The 24,782-nt window shown below is 38.6% G+C and overlaps 1 protein-coding gene across 8 annotated transcripts in view; it reads right to left on the reverse strand.

Annotated features, from left to right (window-relative positions):
• LPP (LIM domain containing preferred translocation partner in lipoma) overlaps nucleotides 1-24,782 on the reverse strand; it is a 656,883-nt gene that overhangs the window by 473,134 nt on the left and 158,967 nt on the right. For all 8 annotated transcript variants that reach the window (XM_033123201.1, XM_033123175.1, XM_033123185.1 and 5 more), the window contains one exon: nucleotides 13,888-13,950. The gene's annotated coding sequence lies outside the window, so the exon portion shown is untranslated. The remainder of the gene's footprint in view (nucleotides 1-13,887; nucleotides 13,951-24,782) is intronic.

Raw genomic sequence — 24,782 nt, forward strand, 5'->3', positions numbered from 1 at the left:
TACCTTGATTGTAACTCACAGCATTTTATTTTCCTGCCCTATCATTCTGGGGGATATACACAGGAATATGCCCTGCATACTGGATCAAGGTGGTAATGGTTACATGTTTATAGGTTGGAGGGAAGGAACAAGTGATGGATTAATTAAAATGTCAAGCAGTGGGTGTCCAGCCTCCTCCCCAAACTGGCTGAAACTCTCTAGCTTCAGGAGCAGCATTCATATCCTTGACCAGAAGCAGATGAAATACCCGCCAAAGCTTCTATACCTTCGTATGTCTATACTTGTTCTAAATAGTGGTCTTTGCTGCCCTGAAATCTGCTAAATTGGAAAGTCATTATTTTTAAGACTGAAAAAATGCAAGGATTAAAATCAGACATAGATGTGATCTCAGTCAGTGGTCCTTCCCTCAAGTCTCAGTCTGGAGAAGCCTCTGCCACTGAAAGGAGTTCCACTGGAGGCCTCCTGGATGGATGCACAGGCAGAACCCGAGGCCACATTAACCAAGATCTGTTGGCATGGTTGCCCATTGAAAACTCTCAGGAAATGAGCCACAGAGTCAAAGGAGGCTACGCCGATTACTTACGTAGACAAATTGGTTGATTAAGCAGTGGAATCTTTTACTTATACGAAATAGTATATAAAACTAAGTGAAAATAAATCTGAGAGTGGAACTGCTCAGGTAGAAGAGCCCAGAGTCCTCACCACTTGCCCTGCACCCCATCATCTGAGGCGATATATCTACCCAGCACTCTGGGGCTCCTCGAAGCCGAAGTTTAAAAATTTGCTAATCTAATTTCAACCGTTACAATTCTTCAGAGTAAACTGAGGCCCAAAGATCAAGTGTGGTCCATGGACACACAGATGGTAAGTAGCATAGCCATATATTCTCGTGCAAGAAACCACGCTGCCTTTTTCAAAACATAAAATATGTATGTTCTATGATTCTGCCCTTTTAGTTGGATGAAGAAGTTGGTATAATCAATGTGCCAAGCAAAATTTTTAAAATGTGCCCAAGGTTAAGGAGTGTGCAATAGCAAATAAGAACATCTAAATTATACCTTGGGAACCCCAACTTGGAGAAATACAAAACATCCATTCTATATGTGATGTTTCTGTAGTGAAAACAACAAAATCCATAAGAGAAATTTTTCTTTCAGCTACTATACATAAATGTGTCAGGCACAAAATCAAACCACTCTAAAATGATGTGAAATCCATTCAGTTCTAAGTACAGAAAAACACAGCAGCATTTGTGTGAGGTGTGGGAGACACGTAACCTAAACTTGCTCCTTGGGTTAGTAACTTGAACTAGGAATGCACTAAAAAAGTGTGAGGAGCCTACAAGAAAGAGCATTGAGCAAAAAACACTGTGAGACACATTTGATATAATAGTCATATGATTAACAAACTGTCACATCAAACTTTCCCACAACGTGGGAACACTATGACACTTCATATTTTTAAAACTGATATTTTGATTCATTACTGTAAATAGCACATCGGGTAAAATATTGTGACAAGGAACAGATCATATATATATATATGTATATATATATATATACGTATATATATATATATATATGCTCTATATATTATATGTGTATATTTTTCCTAGCTCTGTAACATTTTAGAATATACAAAACCTTTTCTTACAGTGACAATTTAGGCCAGTATGTAAACAGACTATTGCACTCCTAAACTACCCATTTCTCTTGTAAGTGGGCGAATGGACAATGTTTCTTCATTCCACAGAAAGTCTATGAAGCAGCGGGATTTCAAAAGTAGGATAACTTCTAATGAGATTCTGAATAAGCCTGTCAACTTCAAGCGAAGAATGTTATAAAAGTTGTTTCAAATTACTGTACCTGAGTTTACAAAATCATTGTCACAAACATACATAAAACATCTCTCCTATTTTCAGGACGCTCCTAATCTCCTTAGAGAAACAGAGATACACATATGCAAGCAGACTGCTTCAAACACACAAGAAAGGCACAAAGTGCTGCTTTTTTTTTTCTTTTCCTTTTTTTTCCTTTTCTTTATTTAGTATGTATGTGCATTGCTTATAGTAAATAGCACGTTATCTAAGCCATTGTTCAGAGTAAATTGGTTCAGTTTAATTAAAGAAAGTATGGGCATCAATGGAGACTGAAGAAATTTAGAAAGCTTACAAGAATACTCAGATTCCCAAGACAAACTTCTTTCTCAAAGAAAATATAGTGTTTGATTCCCATCTAGTACCAAACAATACATTTATAACTTTTCACTTTACCTACAACTCTAAAACAAAAGATAAAATATATATCCCCCATGAACATCCAAGTTTCTATTTCAATTTTTTTCTTTGATAAGTTCAAAGTTATTGTGTACTTTCAAAGTATACACAACTTTATAAAAAGACCATAAGCTAACCTCCCGCCTCTCTCTCTCCAGAATACAGCAAGAGACCCACAAGCATATCTGTCTCATGTGTTTCTCTCTCTGGGAATTATACCATTATTATGCAACCCATCCTCCTCCTTAAACACCTGGAAAGTTAGATACAAAAAGGAAACACAAGCTCTTTATCTCTAAAGATATTAAACTCACTGCAACTAAGCTTTGCCTCTGTACTAAAATTTAAATTAGGCAAGGATGTTCTTTCTGAGCACATAAATTTTAAAAAAGAAAAAAGCCTGGTCCACATTTATGGTTTTTCAGAAAAGATGCAGAAATGTGATCAAACTCATCCAAATCCTAGAGTTAGGAAAGCATAATAGATATCATCTAATGAATGTGGCAAATGTTGAGAAAAACCTACAAAACCTCAATGTCTACCAAAATCTATGCTTTAGCTGTGAGATTCAAAAATTCTTGCACACTTCTTAAGTAATTAAAAAAAAAAAGGTCTAATTTTATTCTGAGCTAGATTAGTCAATTCACTTAGGGCAGAAGGCCTTTTCCACCCATATACTGGATGTATCCAAATTTGTTAAAAGTTAAGAGTCTTATACACTATTCTGAAGTCCATTTCAAACTAAACAAATTAAAGAATATAACACTGTTTTTCTGTTGGCTTTCTGAAAAAAAAAGTAAAAATCCGCTAAAGCGCTATACTATGCCACTGTTTGAACCTGAATCCTCATAATTATTTTTTCAAACTCTTAAGGCGGTAGATTATAACCTTTAAAGGCTGGAGACTCCTCAATAAAAGACTGAACCATTATTTCTAGAATAACACTGCTTCCAGAAGTACTGGAGAAGAGTAGAAGTAACTTCACAATATTTGAAGACAGAAGACCCAAATGCAAATCAACCTCCACCATTTATTACTTGAAGTGAATTTCAGCAGCTCACTTGATTTTCATTTTCCTCATTGTAAAATGAGGATAAAACATACTGGGTTATATGAAAATTAACTAAGAATGTACAAGAAATCTTAACAGAATCCAAATTGGTGAGAACATTTTTTCCCCAAAAAATCATAATTTGCCAACATTTACTGTCAATTAATAAAAATTTAAGAGGTCACCTGAATTCAACACAGTTCAGCTCAACAAAAATGTACTTGAGGCTCATCATATGTGATTGAGGTCTATGCTAGTTGCCAAGATTGAAAGGTGGAGCAGGGACGGAGGGAAAAGGAAGGGAGGAAAGTCCATCTATGTCACAATTTCTGCCCTCGGACTCCGTAATCTTGTGGCGGATACAGCATTTCACATATGAACTACCTGAAGAACACTTAACACTACAAAGCACAAAAAAGAAAAATGTTGGTGCTGACAATGGCTCTCATGGTAGTTTAATGTCAGACTTACATGAGGCCAGGAAAGGGTGTAGAGCAATAGAGGACGTGACGTTATTTTGCCCTGCCCTTGAAGCCTCTGCTTCTCAGCGGATCTGACAGGGAAGAGTCTGCAGATGGGCACTGCTGAGTGCCATGTCGGGCATTTACTCCGGGCACCCGTCACCCCCACACTACCCAGCACTCCCCCTCATTTCCTCACTCCTTCCTCTGCATTCAGTTCCTCTCCCTCTCTTCAACGCCTCTGCCCATCCCTAGGGACAGCAGGCCCGGCTCGGGCCTTGCGCACCTCAATTCACAGCCTTCTGGACTGAAAACAGGGCCCTCAGGCAGGGGAAGGGTGGCGTAGTGGGAACAAGAGAGAACTGGGAATCAGGAGACCTGAGTTTCTGTCCCAGCCTTGTCCCTACTTCACTCTGTGGCCTTGAACAAGTCACTTCCACTCCATGGGCCTCAGTTTCCTTACCTACCAAACGAGAGCAGAGGATATTTAAAAGCCCTCCTCGCTCCTAAACATTCAATGTCTGTGTGCTGACCTACAGCTTCCAACAGTGTCCAAGTGACAACTGGAGCTTCACCAGTCACACAGCTCCTGAAGAGGCACTGACATGACCACATCAACGGTTTCTATTGTGGGGAAGGTCAGGGACTCCTTCAGAAAACAGCTGATCTAAACAGAGCCCAAGGAGCGTCATGGCAACACTGCTCGCAAGCTGCCAGAGGTAGGGAGGAAAAGCAGCCAGTATGCATGTGCAGCTGCCACATTTCAGAACAGCACTCAAACCTCGTTAATATCATCTTGCTTACTACCGAGTCCCATAGATCATAAGCTATTTTCACTGTGTATTTAACAGATTTATGTGTCATCTTCCCTGCCAGTGTTTCCACAGTCCAGTACAGAGGACTCCGCCATCAGAGAGTCTTCGGGACCTTAGGCCACCCAAGGTTAACTCAGGAGAAAAGGGGAGCGGGGGGTTGGGGGGAAGAGGGAAAGAAAGCTTCATAGGATGGAGAAGAATATATTCAGTGGGGTTGGAGGCAGGGGAAGGAAATGTAATAAGAGCAAGTATAAGCCAATACTACAAACACTCAAGTGTGAGACCCTCAAGTCCCAGCTCTCCAGAGACTCAGAGCTGTGTAGATGTGTGGAAGAGAGAGTGGGAGAGCTGAGTCCTCTCTTATACTCAGGTCGAACATGTCCTCCAGCCTCAATTTTGACCAAGACCTCTACTTGCTTTCACATGTCCTCATAATCAGGTGCTCTTATCACACATGCCACTCTGCAGAGCCCTATGCCCACATTCTAGGAGGGAAGCACCTATCCACTACACTGTGTTCTTCAGAGCTTACAGGGAAGGGCTTTTGCTCAACGTCCTATTTACAACCCGGCTCCTTCATGTAGGAATGGGAATTCTAGCTTATGACGACTGACCAAGCTGATCTATACGAAAGCATCTGTCACATAGCAGATATCCTGTAATTGCTTGTTTCCATCTCGTTCATACAGTAGCAGCAGCACATGTACCACCTTTATTCCCAGTGTCTTCATAGAAAGGAGGAACCCGGCCGAGGCCTGCCGACGGGTGAGCAGGAGTTCGAGCCCCAACCATCCCTCTACTGCTTGGTCAAATGGAGGCGCCATTCTCAGACCTGCTGCTAAATAGGCAGGAAAAGTAGGTCAAGTCATTTCTTCCCTGGGAGGGGACTCAAATGGACAGGTAGTTCTTAAGTTCCTTGCCTGTTCTGAAATCCTATAAGCTTGTAACTCTCAAATCCATCTTAAATACAAACATGTAGAGGGAAACACTGTTGAGGAACACAGTTAGGTGGTTCTTTATTGAGCATGTCTAGGGCACTGTGCCAGGAGCTAGAGAAAATTGAGAGACGCAGAGAGTAGTTCTCAGAGTCAGAGCCTTTATAAAGTGTGCCTTCAGGGGGCAAGTGGAGGGAGGGTGAGAGCAAACACAGAGACATGACAATACAAAATACAGTTTAATTATAAAACAAAGTCCAATGCTAAGACTATACATCAGAGCCAAGGGCTGGAACAGAAAGGCTTCTGTGGGAAGAAGGATATGTGCTGGTCCTACAGGCAGGACAGCAAGACCCACTCAGACAAAACGGAGGACGGTGGCGTTTATTCAGAGCTAGCCCTCTCCAGTGGAAGGGTCATCAGTATCTAAGATGGTTAAATGTCTTATTTGTTTTATTGCTTAGATCATTTTAAAATTCTGTGTTTCATACATTAAAGGCTATAATAATAATGGTCAGCCCCCCACCATCATCATGCTATGTGGGACAGTAGGAAGAGCACTGAAATAGGGAAAAGATACTGGGTCCTGGGCCCTGCTCCATCGCCACTATCAGCTGCCAGGCTTTAGCTAAATGGCTTATGTGGTTGTGGGAGAGGAGGTTACGTAGAATTCCAGTCTGAATTCTTTAGGCGTCTTGAGAACCAAATTGTCTAACGCTCACACTTTGCAGAGAAGGAGACTGAAGCCCACCAGAAAATACGTGAGTTCTCTCAACTACACATTTCTGCCATCTATGCCCAGTTCTTTGGACATGAGTGGTATTCACCTGCTTCTGCATCTTGCCTCAAGCTGTTTCTTCCTGCCAGAGATTTCCCCTCAAGTCCCTGTAATATCCCATCAAAGTCCACTTAATCACCTTTCAAAGCTAACTCCAGTCCCTGGTTCTATAATAAATCTCCAGGTAGAAAGAGTCCCTCAAATTCTCTTACTCACAAAGTATAATTAGTGAGCTCACACATCACACTGAGTCTTGGCTTGCCCTGAATCTAACTCACCTCACACACCTGCCAGCTCCCTCCTTCAATTTCTTAGCAAGCCACCTTTCTTGGTAAGTGTTAAGTAAATTCATATTAAGTCCGGTTGGTCTGGAACCTTGGTTTTTTAACACTTGGCCAAGTACCTTCTCAAACATCATGCTCCCTCTGATCATCACAAGCCTAGGCATATGCAATCCCCCATTTCCAATACCTCCAAATCCATTAAGTTATGTATCAGAGCGACGAACTATGTAGCCGGACAGAAGGGACATAAAGGAAGGAGATGAGGAGCAAAGGGCGTGCACTATGAATCGGGTAAACAGCCATGCCTGTGAGCAGAGGAGGTATATGTCATTCCAACTTTGCAAGGAAGACGTCTGTAGTGCAAAGAAGTCAGTGGCTGGTCCAGAGTCCCATACAGAGTGCCCAGTGGAGCAACAAGTCCAGCTCTGTAGTCCTAAAGGCCATCACTTTTCCCGCTGTGGTAAACTGTCAGATGGGCAGGACCATTCCGTCTACCGCAGAGGATGAGAGACATGTGGAAAGGAAGAGCACGGCAGCCACTTAGAGCAAACGTTTTTATACTCAGTAACACTCAACCAGTGAAAGCATGGCAGAAAGATTTATAAGGCAGAGCTGAGTAAGTCCAGAGGCAACCCAAGGCGCACATCAGAGTAGAATTTTAAAATATCCCTTTAAACACACAAGGACTCAGATGGCAGCACACTCAGTGATGGCCCCAGCCAGACAGCAAAGGCATATTGGCACCACTGCAATTTGTCCATTCACCAATATGCTTCTCGAAAAACACCCATATGTTTTCTTTTAGCTTCCATATGCTTTTTTAGTAAGGAAACGAAAATATTTCATTAGTTTTCAGTAATTAATAATTACTTATTTCACAATAGTCACCCTCATTAAAAAACGAAAATAACTGATTAAGCTGCAGGATCCTGGCTTTCAACTCAAGCTTTTGAGTTTGTTTTTTTTTTTTTTTTTTTTTAATTCTTCCCCTCTAGAAATTGAGTAATAGAGTGAAACAGCCAGTGTGGAAATATCTGCACTATGGGGAATAAAGCATTATCATACACACAGCCCAGCATTCCTCTTGCCTGAGACATCATGGTTTAATGAAAAGAACATGGATTCTGGGAGCAGAGAGACGGGATCCAATCCCAATTTGACCCCTGGTGAATAGTACTTCTGAGGAAACGCAGGGCGTTAAAAAGATAAAGCCTGCTGGATGCCTTCAACCCAGCCTTCCATTATTCCCAGGGAGCGACTTCACAGGGTTTCCTCCTGCTATCTCAAGGCATGGGTAAGGCATGCCCAGAATGCTGGCAGTGTGCCAGTCATTGTCAGCAGGCCATGGCCAATAGCCTTGAAATTGGTCTCAGGCCTAACACAATGCTTCCCAAACTCTAATGATCATATGAACTACCTGGGGATCTCGTTAAAATGCAGATTCTGATTCAGGAGTTCTGGAGTGTGGCGTAAGGTCTGCATTTCTAACAAGCTCCCAGATGATGCTAATATTCCTGGTCTTCAGAACAAACTTTGAGAAGCAAGCACCTAAAAAGCATCAAGATGAAGTTAGCAAACAGAATCTGTAAAAAACAGAACAACTGTGCCTGTCTCATTGGGCTAAGATGAGGATTATTAATTGTATTGACAATAATGTTTCTGTGTATTGAACAGCACAAAAGTATATTGCTTATCATCACAATAGCTCTGTCAGTGGAGCATGATTTCCATTTTATAGACAATAAAACTAAGACCCCCCCAAAATCAAGTAATGCATCCAAGGTCATACAGCTAATACGATGTTTTCCCAGTTCAGGTATATCTGCCTGTCAGTGTGGGATAAGCTGATGGAAGATAGAAAATCTGAGTAGATATGAAGTCTGGTTCTTGTTCTGCCTCAGTCTCCCCATCTGTAAGGGAAGATGTTGCCCCTGGCAATCCCCGAGACCTCTTCCATCTCTGACACCAGTTTTCACTCTCATGGCTCCCATGTATACTTGCAGTGAGGCACTAAGCACTGAGATTAGCATCACACATGTGGCAGTCATTACATCTTGGCAAGATCCTATTCTAGCTGCTCACATCTGCATTTGTGCTGATCTATCTACGGTCAGAAGTCAATCTCTGTTAAAAATCCCACGCTTAACATAACAGCGAGAAAACAACAAATGGATTCCCCAAAGTATTGAAATTCCAATTCAGTTGATAACTCACAGTATGATCAAGGCCCTATGATCCTAATCATTCTTTGTCTCCTCCTTGTCTCACTTACAAAAATGGAGAAATTGAAACCATTAACCTGATAGAAGTTGTTTTAAGGAAGGAAAAATATTAGTTATTTATAATGTATTTTTTACAATTGTCCAACAATTCTTATTTTGCCTTAAGGTGGCAGATAAGCATTTAATTAATTAATTAATTGCAATATAATCGATTTCTGAGGTTTATAGAACTCATTGTCCCTATTCATACTCAGTATTATCTCTGGAGGTACTCCCATACTTTGGGACAGATCTAGATTTAAATCCAGACTGTGCTACTTATTAGCTATATGACTTTGGCCAAAGTAACTCAACCTCTCTGAACTCAGTTGCTTCATGTGAAAAAATGGGAAAAAATAATTTTCTCTTTTATAAGATTCAATGAAATAATGTATTAAAATGGCTATCATTCAGCAGATTCTACGTTATAAGTAATTTGAGAGGATAAATAAATGAAGCGAGCAGAATAGGAGTTTTAGAATTAAAACATCACTCAACAGTTTGACACATACAAGTCCAATCATGCTCATAAATAAGGTGACATCCAGAGTAGAAAAATAGGTAAACTGTGGGGAAAAATCCCACAGCAATGGTAATGTATGTTACCCAAATGTCAGCTCTGACTTCCCACACTGAAAATCATCTTTTTCCTAACTTAGAACCTATGTATGGCCTTCAGGAAGTCTACAAAATTCTTGAAATTATAGATATTCTATGTGCATGTGCATTTTCTAATTAATTCATAGATTAAAATATGGGTTTCCAAATATTCCATAATCCTCTCCCCTATTCCCAAACACACATGCACACATGCACGCACACATGAAACACACACATACACAAAGAACAATGGTGTTCGGCCAGTCCCTTGATAGAAAGGGACCCGTCAACTGAGAGAGAAAACATTTATTTCATTGAAAGCAAGCAGGAGAGAGGCAAACACACAGTTTAGAAAATATGGGCAATGGAAGTCATCCCGATAACTTCTAAACCAGAAAAAAGGGAGTCTGAATTCAAGACTGGGTTCTGCTCCAAACTTGCTATGGTACCTAGGGCAAATCAGAGACTCATGAAAATCGGGGCTGGGAGAATTTTGCCTTCAGCTGTTCCACCCTCCTCCTCCTCCTATGTCATAGATGGAAAAACTGAGGTTCAAAGGCAGACCATCCCGTCATCGAAATTACAGTGAATTAATTACAGCCAGAATTTGAACTTCAAATTCAAGAAAGTGATTTCCACGCTCTGTATCTCAGTATTAGGAGGAACAAGATAAGTGTTTAGATCCAGTGGCCTCTAAGTTATCTTCTAACTAATGAATAATTACTCTCTTCTCTGGACCTGGAAATGTCATGAAAACATGAGTTTGGTTTTGGCAAAGATCATTCCAGATGCTTCTCAGCCCCAGCCCAGTCCCACAAGAACAAGGCAGAAAGAATGTCTGAAAGAGTGAGAGATGCTGCTATTAATCTTGTGCAGCACAGCAACTGGGAATTGTAGGCCTTGAACTAGATTTCACTGTGCAGGCTATGACTCGCCTGTGTTCTTGCTTCTGAATCCTTCATCTGCCTTCTCTTTATTAATGTTCCCAACGATTCACAGTCAACAGCCAGCTAGGAGCTCATCCTCAGCTTCTCATAAGTCAATGGATCAGAAAAGGGCAGGAGGCGGGTGGAGGAAACAGTGGTGATGTCAGGGTCAAGTAATCTTTACAGAAAGGACTGCAGGGGAATCCATATTCTCCGAGCAAACACAGAGAGCAGAAGCCATTGAACATCATCTATTCCACGGCCCCATGGGATTAATGGAGAGGCCCAGAATCTATTTATGTTTGAAGGGCATCCCACATCCCTGGCTTGACACTGGTTTTGCCTGAAAGACAATGGACTTTTAAATATTGGCTTGAGAAAGAATAGTTCATAGAAAGATTTCTCTCCTAAGATAGAGACACAACTGTAGAGTCAGAAGAAATAATTCTAATCCAGGATCCACCACTAATACTTTAGACAAATTTGGATTCCCTCCCTGACCCCCAAATTTCCACTTTTGAAATGGGAGAACTGGTCTAGATTGATTCTTAAAGTCTCCTCTGGCTCTGAGATTGTGACCTCTCCTTACAGGTCAATGACTCAACCTGGAAAAGTCAAACAATAGAACAGGACCCCACTGATGTTACCAGTGGATAAATTCAACAGATCTTCTAAAAATGAGACCCAGATAATGGAGTAGAGAAACATGGGAAAAGACGGATGTTTTTTTTTTCCCCTTTCTAACTAGAAACTGGATATTGCTGGAGGTAAGAGATGATCAAAGGATAAAATACACAATCAGAATGTATATACAATACAAATCACTAACTGTTCTGGTATGTAGGAGAATGAAAAGCTAAATAGAAGAGTAACTTTTCACACAGGTTCTCTAGTAGAGTCATAGTGCTTCCCTATGATTTTGGAAAAGTGGCACCAGGTAGGAGAAAGAAATAAAATCACAGGTAATAGGACATTTGACTAGAAGTAATGTCATGATCAACTGGTCCTATTCCATCTATTGTTAGATGCTGAATTGGATCCTGGAGAGGGAAAGTGACTTGCCGAAGGTGGCACAGCCTTAGCTGGAATTAGAATTAGATTGTCATGACTTCCAGTTCACACATAACATAAAGCATAGTGCTGCACTCCCCAAAACAATGATATTTTAACTAGGCAACTAAGGAAATAATTCAATTGATAACTACTGCCTCCACCTCAGAAAACAATAACTGATTAATTTGATTTAAGGTAGACCAGGGGCTGCTTCCATCAAATTCTAATAAACAATTCACTCTAGCAATATAGATAAGTCCATGAGAATTAATTGGGTATTAGTCATCCTTGCTAATGAATCACCTTGTGGAAAACAGGAATAATCAACGGTTTACAGGAGGCCAGAAGACTGTTCTTGTTCAAGTACAGATCTTGCCTATTAAAGAACATTGGGTATCAGCTCTAAATAGTAAACAGGGTATACCATTTCAAATTCCATGAAGTGCAGCTTTAAATAGATTTGGTTTGGAAATGGGTCAGGGAACACACCACAGTCAGTGGATCAACGTTGAGAGCAGAGAAAAACAATGATTACACTCATTAAGTGGGAACCTGTTGACTCATCTACTGTCAAGTCTAATTATTTATTTAAGCTGCTATTCTTTTTTCATTATTACCATTGATATCAATTATTACCACAAGATGATTTTAAATTCTACAGCATTCCCCCAGAATATTTATACCTCCACCTTCTAAAGGTTATTTGAGAAGTTTTCATCCTTCCCTCCCCACCAGCCCCCAACTCCAAAGTATAGAGGATGGCTAGATAGATGATAGATACATAGATGGATAGAAAAATACGGTAGGGAGTCCTTCTTTCTCAAGAGCAATTTTTTCATGACTTTTCAAGGCTTGCTCAAACTTGTCTTTGTAGTTTCAAAGTGGGTTTCAGCGGAAAAGGGAGATGGGAACATAGTTAACCACTTTTCAAAGCTTATTCTATTAATATTTAACAATTAGCATTTGGAGAAAAGTTAATATAATAATTGCAGTTTCTAAATGAACAAGTTAGAACTCTGTTTAACAAAGCTATCAAAAAACTGGGATATTACATGTCTACAGTACATTCTTTTCTGATATATTTATCCATGAAAATACATAAAATACATTAGAAAGAAGACTTTTGCAGGGGCATTTTATGATCTAGAGAGGGACCAAATGATGGGCAGGAGTCATTCTTGTATTTTTAGCCACTGCCTTTTCTTACAACCCTTTCTTTTATAATCATGAGAATAAAATCTAAACACCACCAGTGTCTGCTATATCTGATCTAATTATAGAGGAGTTTTGCACTCCATGCATCATCCACCTTATTTGCACATGACGTGTTTTTATGTAATGTGTATGGTGAATATTAACTTTGAAAACTGTATTAATGTAACACCATAATTTCCACTTAATTCTAAATTTCTAACTCCTACAAATATGGGGCACTACGGACAAACTTCAATTCCTTCAAAGGTCTGTGTAACTAAAGTCATGTTTACAAATTCACGATCACGGAAACAACATACCAAAGGAATTACCAAAATATTCAGCAGAATACATGTTTACATTATCTTTATGTGGATATCCAATCTTCCACAAAATTGTTACTCTACAGATCTTGCAATTAGGAACCCCATATTGTCTACTTCACCTCTTTTTGCCTAAGACTTCTAAAAGATGACATATTACACAGCAGAGCTAACTGCACACATCAACTGGTTAGCTGTAGGAGAAAACTCACATTTTAAAAATTTTATAACTATCATGCTTCCTTCAATTTCTCCCCTCACCCCCATCCTAGCCTCCATTTTCTTAACAAACTCAAGAAGAATGTATTCGTTTGCGAAGGGCCATGCTCCTTCACACTGGTCCCCTAGGAGAGTGGCATGCAGATATGAAGGGTTCTGGGTTTCAAACTACCTCATTTTCTTATTCTTAGGATTTTGTTGTTGTTGTTGTTGTAGCCTTGGATTATGTCTTTTTGAGGGTTTTTTTTTTGGGGGGGGCAGCTAAGAGATGATGATGGACCTGACTAGTTAAGTTAGGCCCTTCAGAGCCAGGTAACACTGACATCACATTATAATGAAACACACTCAATCAAGGACCACGAAACTGAAAGCCCTCCTGCCACATACTGGGCGGAGATATAAGAAGACAATGGGTAAGAACATTCTAGTACATGGCGTAGTATGGGCATTTCAATAACTTATTAAATCTGAATCTTCCATGTGGCACAGATTTCTGTGCTTTTGGTTAAACCTTAAGGGGTAAGAATTAAAAGGGAAAATTAAATCAAAAGACCTTTAAAAGGAGGGCAATTCACTGTCTTGGCCATTTTTCAGGTTTTGGTGCTCATGAAATGCCTTTGTGTTTCTTCTGTTGGGAGTGAAATCAACCTTGAACATTACTGGCTGAGATGTCTATTAGCATTTCATAAACATGAAGACGATCTTCTCTTACCTCAGCTGATAGCTTTTGGAATGGTCAACGGACACAGGGTTCAGCAAACTGCAATGCTAGTGTCTGTGAATAAAACAGGTAAAAATCATTCTTAGGTACTAAGCTACTTTTATTTAGAAATAATCATAAGCACTTATATCTATATAACGGTACCTTGTTTTGCAAAACATTTTCACATTCACTATGTCATTTCAGCCAACACAAACCTGGAGTGAAGAAGCAGGAAGAGAATATTCTACTCACTTCACAGGTGAGAAAACAGAAACTCGTAGAGGAACAAGGAAGATTTGAAAGGAATCAACATCTTTCTCACAATTAACTTCACAAATACCATGTGAAATGGGTATTATTGTCCTCATTTTACAGATGTGGAAACTGCAGTTCAGAAAAGGTAAGAAATGTGCCCAAGACTACACAGTACAATACACGGCAGGGCGCAAGGTTGGATCCTCTGACAGAGTGTTCTCTCCTAGAATATTACATTGGGAAAACACAAAGACAAATAGCTGATTGACTCGATCCACTAGGCTTGGTGGAAGAGGGAATAATAAAATACAACTAGCTATTTGACTGACATGAGGAAGTAGGACACACACATGGGATTTGGAGCCAGACTTGTCTCCCTCTTATTGATGGCCTTAGGCAAGTTACTGAAACTCTCTGTCAATTTCCCGGTATGTAAATGAAGATTATAATATCTACCTCATAGCCAAAACTCAGAAAACTCTTTTTGGAAGATTTCCCTCCATTATTTCGTATCTGTAGATATGGACACTGGTGGTATATAAAATAGTAACACATTTTTTTATATGGGCCCTTTTTTATATGATCATTGATGTTATAAGCATGCAATGCTAGATAATATCTCTGGATTGGGTATTTTGTGACCCAAGTTTTAAACCACAATATTTATCCATGTCAATCTCACATGGCCTCACCTAACAATAAAAAGCACTTCTGTTCCAAAAGACAACGCCTCAAAATTTAAAAATCAAGTGTCTCCTCAACCACCAAAAGCAAGAGGCACTGTTTTAGAGGAAAAATGTTCGGGTGTATCTCAAGTCCTTTTAAAGTTTGTACCTATATTGTGGTTCAGAGAGATGGCATTTCCAACAGGATTACAACAAAGAAATTTAATACAATGGATGGATTTATTTAGAAATGTAAGACCTCTGGGAAGTTTTAGTACAATATTCCATTTTCACATAGGACTCAAAGCAGATTAAGAATAAAAGACCATCGTTAATAAGATACCATATAATAAATTCTTATCACATGCCACCAAAATCCAAACATTAATCATCCTTAAACATTATACTTAATAGTTGAAAAATATTGCATTATCACTTTATCTCAAATCATGCTCAATAAAACCCCAATGAGACCTTTTTACCCAATTTTACCAATAAGGAAACCAAACTTCAAAGATCACGTGGGTAACGTGGAACAGATAAAAATGTAACCTTGTATCTTGACACCAAAACCAGTAAGGACCCTCCTATTACATAATGCAGCCTCCCATGCTCTATTTGGAGGAAAAGGGAAAACAAGTCTACACCATATAAAATTCAACTGTCAAGGCACCAAAGCACTGTGCGTATTCAGTCCTGCTTTCCGCGCAAGTGAAAGGCGAGAGAGAAGACTTCACATCTGTGGTCTAACCAGAAAGAGACACATTACTAAGCTGATACAGAAGGAGTGTTGCATACAGGGTTACCATGAACACTTTTTCAGCTCTCCCCAGTGAAGTTTCAGAGATGCAATATCCTTGGCTAGCTCTCAAAACACAAGCCACAGAAACAACAGAAGTTAGCACTACTAAATTTTCGCAAAGGGGCCTTCATCATTAAGTCTCATCTTAAGCAGTAGAAAAGCTGAAGTCTTCCAGCTATAAAGTTCACCAGCTCTCTTCACCTGACTGAAGTGTCCTGTGCCCTTAGTAAGTCCTGAGTACTTCCTAATGCACCTGAGTTCTCCACTAGACCCATAAAGACATCTGGGACAAGTAACAAATCCCACTCTCGTGTCTTGGTAATGAAGCCAGTTATCCTTGGCTGCCTTTTGTATTTTATGCTTGTTGACCCAGAACCAGTCAGGTCTGCATCCTTTGTCAAATCGCCCATCCTCTCCCTAGAAAAATGTTCTCATCTCCAGAAGCAATTTCAACCAAAAATAAACCTGTATAATCAACTTCTAACTTACAAAATGTCAACCTATTAATTAGAATCTATGAAAAAGCAAGACTCACCAAACCTAACTAGGACCGATATAAAATAATTGATAATCTCGACTGTATTTTGGGGAAAACAGAGCGAACAAATGAAGCCAGGAAAAGAGAAAAGAGAGTGGAAAGAAAAATAATGGGGAATAAGGCGTGGGGGAGGGGGGAGCAGAAAAGAATAAAAGGATATGAAAAAAAATTTAAAAAGCAGAAAGGCCTGTTTCAACAAGTTTTCACAAACCATAGTGTCTTTTGAATCAACCACTGCACCCTAGGACAATTTTTAAGCAACATTACTCTAGTATGACGATGCTAACGCGATGAACAAAAATTCCAACTAATCGCTAAGGCCAATGTAAAGATGCCTCTTAATACGAGATATTTTCCAAGTGCTACAACACAAATGGGAAAGATGGCAGAGCCTGTTAAAACTCCCACTAATCCCATAAAATGGGTCATTCTTTAGCCCTGTGGTCCTCGATGATCTTTCTGAATAGGAGGCGTTGTCAGGAAGGAGGGCCTTGGTTCTGCTCTTAGCACTGTAATTCCCAAATCTTTTGAATAAGAAGTTGTATGAAACAGACATTTTGCTGTGTCTCTTTTCAGCGGTTTGATCAGTTATCCCTAAACCACTGTGAAAAGGTCAGGAATTATTTTGTCTAGACTTGTGCACCAAGTTTTACATGGTGGTGAAGGTAGTGGTAAAAGGATTACTTATACTAAGATTTGCTTAAATTAAACAATGTCATAATTTTAGGCATGATTATTAGGACATCGGTGTCCCAAAACAATTGAAATGTTAGACTAGGCCAAAGGCATTCGATGACAAACATGGAACGTCCTCCATTGCCATCATCAAAACCCGTATGAAGAACAGTTTTAAATGCACTCTCCCACCCACCACCCTAAGATACTTATCAAGAATACAACATATTCCATGTCTTATGAATGATTTGGTTGTCTCATTAAAGTAATGTTTGCCAGTATTTAATTGCTTCCCTCCCTGATTTTAATTTCCTCACCTGTCAGGATCTATCAGAGGCACTAAGATCTTCTGACATGCTGGCTGATTGTGTTGAAATTAATCAGATTTTTGAAAAGTAAATTGCTTTGGCCTAAAGGTAATGCTCAACTTCTTCATGTGATATTTATAAGGGTTCTATCACAGGATCTTACAATCAAGAAATTAAATGAGAGGTTTTAGAAATCTAAGCAAAAATATCAGCAGTATTTTTAAAAATCAATCAACAATACAGCACTCGCCAGCGGTCATTTTGGGGTAAACATATGAGAGTAAAACATGAAGCTACCTCAGAAAGTTTGGAGAAACAGGTAAAAAATAATTAAGCTGAACTCACCTGGCCTTCAGTAGCTAGCAATCTAGTCACTCAAACAGGGCATTATGCATTTGCAACCGTGATCAGTTACACACATTGCTCTCACAGAGATTAATGATTTTGCTTTTCAACCCAGTGAAGTAAAATTGGTGTTATTGCTAGTAATAGTAGCAATATTACCATGTGACAAATGACAAAGCTGAGGCAAAGGGTAGTAAAGGAACTCTTTCCTAGACATCCAGTTATGAGCAGAACTGATCTTGTCATCTAAAAATCAGAACAACATGATTACTGTGGAATAAAGAGAGAAACAACTATTTGCAAATCCTCCATATATAATTATTCAGTGCCAACTCTTCTGGTAATATCTATTAGTAACAGTGCTTAAGACACTCAGGAAACCCACAAGCACTAAGCTGTTCTATAAGAAGTAAATGAAATGAAGGCTAGAGAAAGACTTTCTAACGTGTCCTACCATTGTGAGATTACTTTTGTGTATATATATGTTTGGAATATGGGTACATGCATTCATTCAATAATTAGTTTCCAAAGTGAGTCTATAATATCATCACACCTATCTTTCAGTTATTCTGCTGGTTCCAAGGCCCCTAAACAGAAGAATAAAAAATGTTACATACATGCAATTAGGGTTAGGGGGTAGGTTAACACATGGAATTTATAAGTTGGTTTTCACAAATTTGGCTTTACAGCTAACTGTCACCAAATATTAATATGGGTCTTATTTTTTCCAGTAGACTCTGAGCTCCAACTTAATTAATGTTTAAGCGTTTCCCCTGCTGTGAAGCTTTTCCTGACCCAGAAATATTTGGTGAAGCAGCCTTTCTGAAGACTACCTTAAGGACTGGTTCCATATCTAGATCACTAAAATCATCACACTGTCTAATTACTTTTGTTTGTGTTCCTTGAAGAGAGAAACCTAGTTTAATTCAGTTTCTTGAATCCAAAACCCAAATCCAGAATCTGGTCCTTAGTAGGTACTCAAGAAAATGTTAATCAAATGAATGCATAAACAAATGAAAAAAGCATTCTGTGTAATTCCTATAGCATTTAGCTCAACACATGTCATATAAGAAATGCTTAGTAAATGTTGGTTGCATTGAAATTAATTGAACATTTAACTTCAAACATATACTGTTCAACTAAATGATTATAAAAGCTACTAAGTGAGGGGTTCAGCAGGGAGCTAAGTAACCTGCGATGACCCATTCATACTGAACTCATTAAACTTAGTTCAAAAATGTTTTTCACATAACGAACAATAAAGGCTGGAGTTATGAGTAGAAATGTAGGCAGGAGTTGAGAAAACGTATGTAGAGAAAAACAGTACTTATCAAGAAAACTATGTTAAGGTCTAGATACAAAGTTACAAAATAAAAGGAAAAATAAATCTAGAGATAATAGGATTTTTAAGATTATGGGTATGAATAAAATCCAAAAGGGAGACAAAAAGAGAGAAAGGAGGGAGAAATCAAAAAATGAATTCTAAAAACCAAGTTATGGTGTGTGAAAAAGAAAAATCATTGGATAGATAAAAAATCTAAAGAGTTAATCAAAATCAAAGTAATACTAAACACACTATTTTTCTGTAACTGAGCTATGAATTTTATATACTTTAATCCTTAAAAATATTCTTAGACAGTATTATTATATCCATTTTGCACTGAGTAAACCAAGGCTTAGAAAGATTAAATAATCTTATCAAGGTCACACACCAAATAAGTTATGATACTAGTATCTGTATTTCAGTGTTTAGATCCAGAAACTTACACTGTTCCTAGTATCTAACAGAGAAAACAGTGGGCTTGAACAAGACCGTTAGAGTTGGATGGCAATCTAGAGAGTGATGTGGAAATAGGGAAAGCATAAAAAATATGCACATGCAAACCTTTTTAAGTCCTGAGATGTAAGTAGTAAGAAAAAGACTGAAGGAGGAAAGGGATGGGGGAATTACAGCTATCTTTGAGTATCTGAGGTTGTGTCACGGACAAGCCATACTGTATTTTTGCAAAAATATTCAATGTTCAAACTACTAGGGTTGAGACTATGGAGATTCCAGCTTCAGAGCAATGCAAAGCAGAATTTTGCAGATGAAGCTGTCCAGCCATAGAAGAAACTGCCTCACAAAGAACTGGAAATGTTCAGGTACAGGTTAAATGGCCATCTGTCAGGGAAGGCATGTGTGACATTCTGGCAGTGGGAGGGACTCTGCATTAAAAGATGGACCACTGCGGTTGTGTGTTTCAGAGATTGAGATGCCGAATATGAAGAGATTAAACAACAGCTCAGATCTCTAGACAAACATTTAAAGAATGCACTTTGAAGAAGAAACCGCTGGGTAAACATAACATTCGCTCAATACATCGACGGAGGGCCTACAATGTGCCAAGCAGAGGCCTGTCCCCATGCTCCAGGAAACTCAGACGAGGAGGCAAAATACAGTTTTGAAGAGTTAGAACAGAACTCCTGCTAGGTAATTTGGGCCTAATAAACAGCGAGGAAACATCATAACTAGAAACCTAAGAAAGAAAGTAAAAAAAAAAACCAGAATGGTACTCAAGTACCTAGGCAGGAAATATCAGATTTGTGGAAAGAAAAGGAAGTCACTGAAGGTGTAGGTTTAGGGAAGAGCTAATGGAGAGGGGTGACCAAAGGTAAAACCTGATTCTACTTTTGGGGAACCAAGACCGACACGAAGAAAGAATCAGAAGAATGTTAGAAAACAGAGTTTAACTCAAAAAGCTCACAGGTAAGGGAAAGCAAATGTTGGGTGAGAAATAGGAAAAAAAGAAGATCTTGCAAAAGAACATCTAACTTATTTGAAAATGAGACAATACATTTGAGAGCCTGTAAGCCTACTTTCAAAGTTTTCCAGATTTACTCATTTCCATACACTGCAACCTCTCCCAACCCCGCAAATAGCTACTCTAATACAAGAGAGCGGTATTAAAGAGAAAATATATTACGTGGGTCCAGTTCTATTGCCTTTCTCAGCATTCTTCATTATGATTTCACAGTCTGACCAGTATTTATTAAAGAAAACAAATCCCATAAAATATAACATAAGCAAAGGCAAAGTTAAGAGTAAATTTTATTAGGTAATCTAATCTCTCCCTCCCACAGGGAAGAAAAAAGAGAAGCTTTATTTTAGTGGTGGCAGTGCGGGAGGGTTGTCCAATAAGATAACTTGTAGTGATATGAAACATAATGGTTGTGTGTACAACTTCCCTTCCTGTAACTTTTAACTAATCTAGGTGAAGAAGGAAGTGGCTGCTTCAACTCAAACTAACTGATTCTTTTTTCCCATTGGAATTCTAAACAGAAAAATGAACAAGCAGTCAACTCCTCCTTCAACTTCTCCACCTTGGCTAAGACAAAGCATGTTCTGTTTTAAAAAGCAGCAGTGGTTACTACTGAAAAGCACAGAGCAGTGGTGCAGTGGTGAGTGCAAAGTAGGGAAAATATGCAAAGGGTTTAACACAAAAAAAATATGGAAAACTTTCCAAATAAGTTCAATAATTAAATGTAGTTAGCATCACCATATTCACACGAAGTTCAGAAACATCTACCTTGAAATTCTTGAAACTAAAACCCGAAATCAAAAGGGAGGGAGGGAGGGAGGGAGGGGGCGGGGGGAGAGAGAGAGAGAGACAGAAAGACAGAGAGAGAAATACATTAATAATGGTTTTTGTTCCAGTGCTGCCACTAACTAGTGCTGTTGTGTTGGGTAGGTCTTTTCCAGCTCTCCTCTCCTATAAAATGAAAGTATGGATTAGATCAGTAGCTCTCAATGACCACAAACATGTAGCAGGGCCTCTAGACCTTTTCAAGGGTCTGCAAGTTCATAATACTACTAAGATGTGATGAGCCTTTTTCAGTGTGTTGACATTTGCACCAATGGTGAGAAATCGATAGTAGGCAAAAATGGCTAGAGTTTTAACTTGTATCAAGGTAATAGCACTGAAATATATTGATAGTAATTGTACTTTTCACCACCAGACACCCATAGTAAAGAGAAGGGAAAGGTAGTTTCACTTAAGACTGTCCTTAATACATTAAAACTTATTAAATCTCAGTCCTTGAATACATATCTTTTTAAATATTCTGTGTGATGAAATAGTAAGTATGCATAAGCACTTCTGCTGAGTCCCAAACGGCAATGCTTGTCTCCAAGAAATGTACTTGTGTGATTATTTGAATTAAGAGTTGAACTCATCAGCTCTTTGAATGGAACACCATTTTTATTTGAAAGAATGACTGACAAACTACAGTCATTCAGATGGGTTTTGCTGGATATTTTCTCAAAAATAAACCAAGAGAGCCTACTATTTCAAGAAAAACAACTAACAGTCTGTGTTGCCAATGATAAAATTAAAGCTTTAAAGTGAAAATTAGAATTTTGAAAATCTTGTATCTACTATTATATATGTGATATCCTCCTAATACTTAAAATGTGTTCTTTGGGGGATGAGGGTGAGGGGGATCAGGTGTATGGTGATGGAAGGGGAGCTGGCTCTGGGTGGTGAGCACACAGTGTGATTTATGGATGATGTGATGCAGAATTGCACACCTGAAATCTATGCAATTTTACTGACAATTGTCACCCCAATAAATTAAAAAAAAATGTGTTCTTGATGAAATTAGTAATAATATCAATGATATACGTATTTTTTTATGTTATAGAATAAAACGTCAACATTTGGAAGATCTACATAACTCGGTGAACTAATATTTTTTAACCAATGAAGATGTTACAAAATCCATTCAAAGTGATAACTAGACGAATGGATTTTAATATAACAGTTTCATAAAAAAGTTTACTGATTACAGATTTCACATTATAACTGAACTTTAGAAAACTACCACTTGTCAAGTTTTGGTGTAGTGTCAAAAAAGAAAATCCGCAATTACCTCCTTTTTCCTTCCTTTTCCGTCCTTTCTGGAAATCTTTTTCTGGATTTTTTTCACAAACTAATCAAAACACATATCACAACAAATCGAAATTAGAAGTGAGAATCCCGTCGCCACTTTTCTCACTGACTTTATTTTTTGCTTTGTTTGTTTTGTTTTTATATAAAAGTTTTGCATTTAAAAATGTATTTTTGTTTACTTTAATTTCTAACAAGATAAGTATCATTAGCTATAACTCACATGAACAAAAACTCATATTTAAGAGTGTAAAGAGGTCCTGAGACCGAACCACCGGGCTAGATGGGATTTACTAGTGTGTATGCTCCTTTCCTGTTTAGTACTAATGTCCTTTGGTTCTAAACAAATAGGGAAGACACAGAGTGACTGTGCTCTACTTTCAAATCCTGCTACCTGTTTATCTTTATGTAGCTGCCACTTCAGTGAGAATTGAGAAACACTGAAACATCTGTATGACTTTACCCTGGAGCAGGCCATTAGCTAGTCAACAAATATTTATTGTGTGTCTTCTATGGGGCAGGCACGGATACTTAGAGCATCTGGATCAGAATCTAGTCTCTACTACTAACTGAGGTGTACTCTCGGTCAAGATACAAAATCTCTCTAAACCAGTTTCTTTCATATAAAATGAGAATGACAATAGAACCTACATCATAAGATTAATGTGTAGCTCCAGTGAAATGATCCATTAAAGAGCTTACGATACACAGTGCTTAGCATATAATAAAAACTCAGTAAACCTTACCCATTGTTTTTATAACCAGGATGTCTCTTACCATCATTTCCAACATACATGGAAGAAATAAAGACAGTTTAACCATTTTATTAAAGGATCAAAATCTATCCCAGATGCTGAAGCATTTAGCTCCATAAAAATAGAGAAGCAATAGTATCCCGGAGTACCTGTTTCTCACGTCAAGGGCAGATTATCTGTCTTTGGCCAGGAATGAAATCACGGTTGTAATAATGACCCAGCCACTGCATAAATTCCTAAACTTTCTGTGGTCAAATAAGCAAGCAGTTCATACTCAACATCATTCTCAACACTGTGGTGACAAGACAAAGGACCACAGAAAAGTGAGGATTCAAACCAACTTTCTTATTAGACAAGAGAGAAGACTTTTACTTTTCCTTTGTTTGGACAAACAGTTGTGTTCATTTTACTTCTTTACTCCATTTAATTTAAAACCCAGAAGGATGAGGTAGGGGAAAAAATAAGGATGCTTGTCAATCCAAGGTCAAACTAAAAAACAAAATGAACAAAAAAAAAAGTCCTCAAATTTTTAAGAATAGATTACAAGTGGGAGAGGGGGTCCTTGATAAAGTTATTTAGATTAAACATAATATAATCTGGAGGAATAGATGCATGCACACTTACCTACAACTTCTTTATAAAGATATAAAGGAATTAATCATTAAACTAGTTATACTGGTAAGACCCAATTTCATTTTTAAAGGAAAAAAACATGATGTCACTTTTACTTCACGTTATTTCATCAACTCTAAGTACAACCACCTCCAATGTCAATATCTTACTATCCTGGTAAGACTTTTACTCTGATTTAATAGAATGATTTAAGTTATACTTCCAGAATATGTATAGAAATGATCATGCCCCCTTAACAGCACTTGGATCTTCAATCAGGAAATTCAATTTTAGCTGCAAAACTATGTTTTGGCAAAAGTGCAATTGAACTCAGTGTACTTGTCACATTTCTAAATATACTCCGGTCACCATGACAACAAGGGAGACTGATGGATTGCTTAAAAGAGTACGGTATATTTAATTGTCAGCATTTTAAACTGACTCAGAAAAATGCTGTGTGATAGGTCTACTCACCATGGTTACTGCCGGCTAACTCCATGATAATAAAAGGTTCACATATGCACATCGACAACGTGCGCAAGAGAACGTAAAATCGGAAGGCCTTGTATTTTCAATCACAAATGCCAAACTTAAGGCTTTTGAAAGGACTTGTTCACATTCAGGTGCCACTCAAAAACCTCTCTCCCAGATGGGTCCCAGTCTGCATCTGCTCGATGGTCACTAGAGCAGATTCCAAATCCTTAATCAGATTCCAAAGCTTGCTCTCTCCCTTAGACTAAAAATCAAGATGAACTTAAGGTTATGGTCTCCTGGAACATATCTGGAATAAGGGATGAGAGAAACTCTTTGTTCTTTCCTTCCATGAAGAACTGTTCTCAAATGATAATCTTCTAGGATCCATTCATTCCCTAAACAACCACTTCCTGACTGAGCACCTTTCCTATGCCAGACAATCTTCTACAAGCTAGGAATATAGTGGCAACAACCAGACATGGTCCCCACCGTTGGGGAGCTGACATCCTCAGACAAGAGGAAGACAAAGATACAAATAAATAATCCATTA

The sequence above is a fragment of the Rhinolophus ferrumequinum genome, chromosome 2, assembly GCF_004115265.2.
Source record: "Rhinolophus ferrumequinum isolate MPI-CBG mRhiFer1 chromosome 2, mRhiFer1_v1.p, whole genome shotgun sequence".
Lineage (NCBI taxonomy): Eukaryota > Metazoa > Chordata > Mammalia > Chiroptera > Rhinolophidae > Rhinolophus > Rhinolophus ferrumequinum.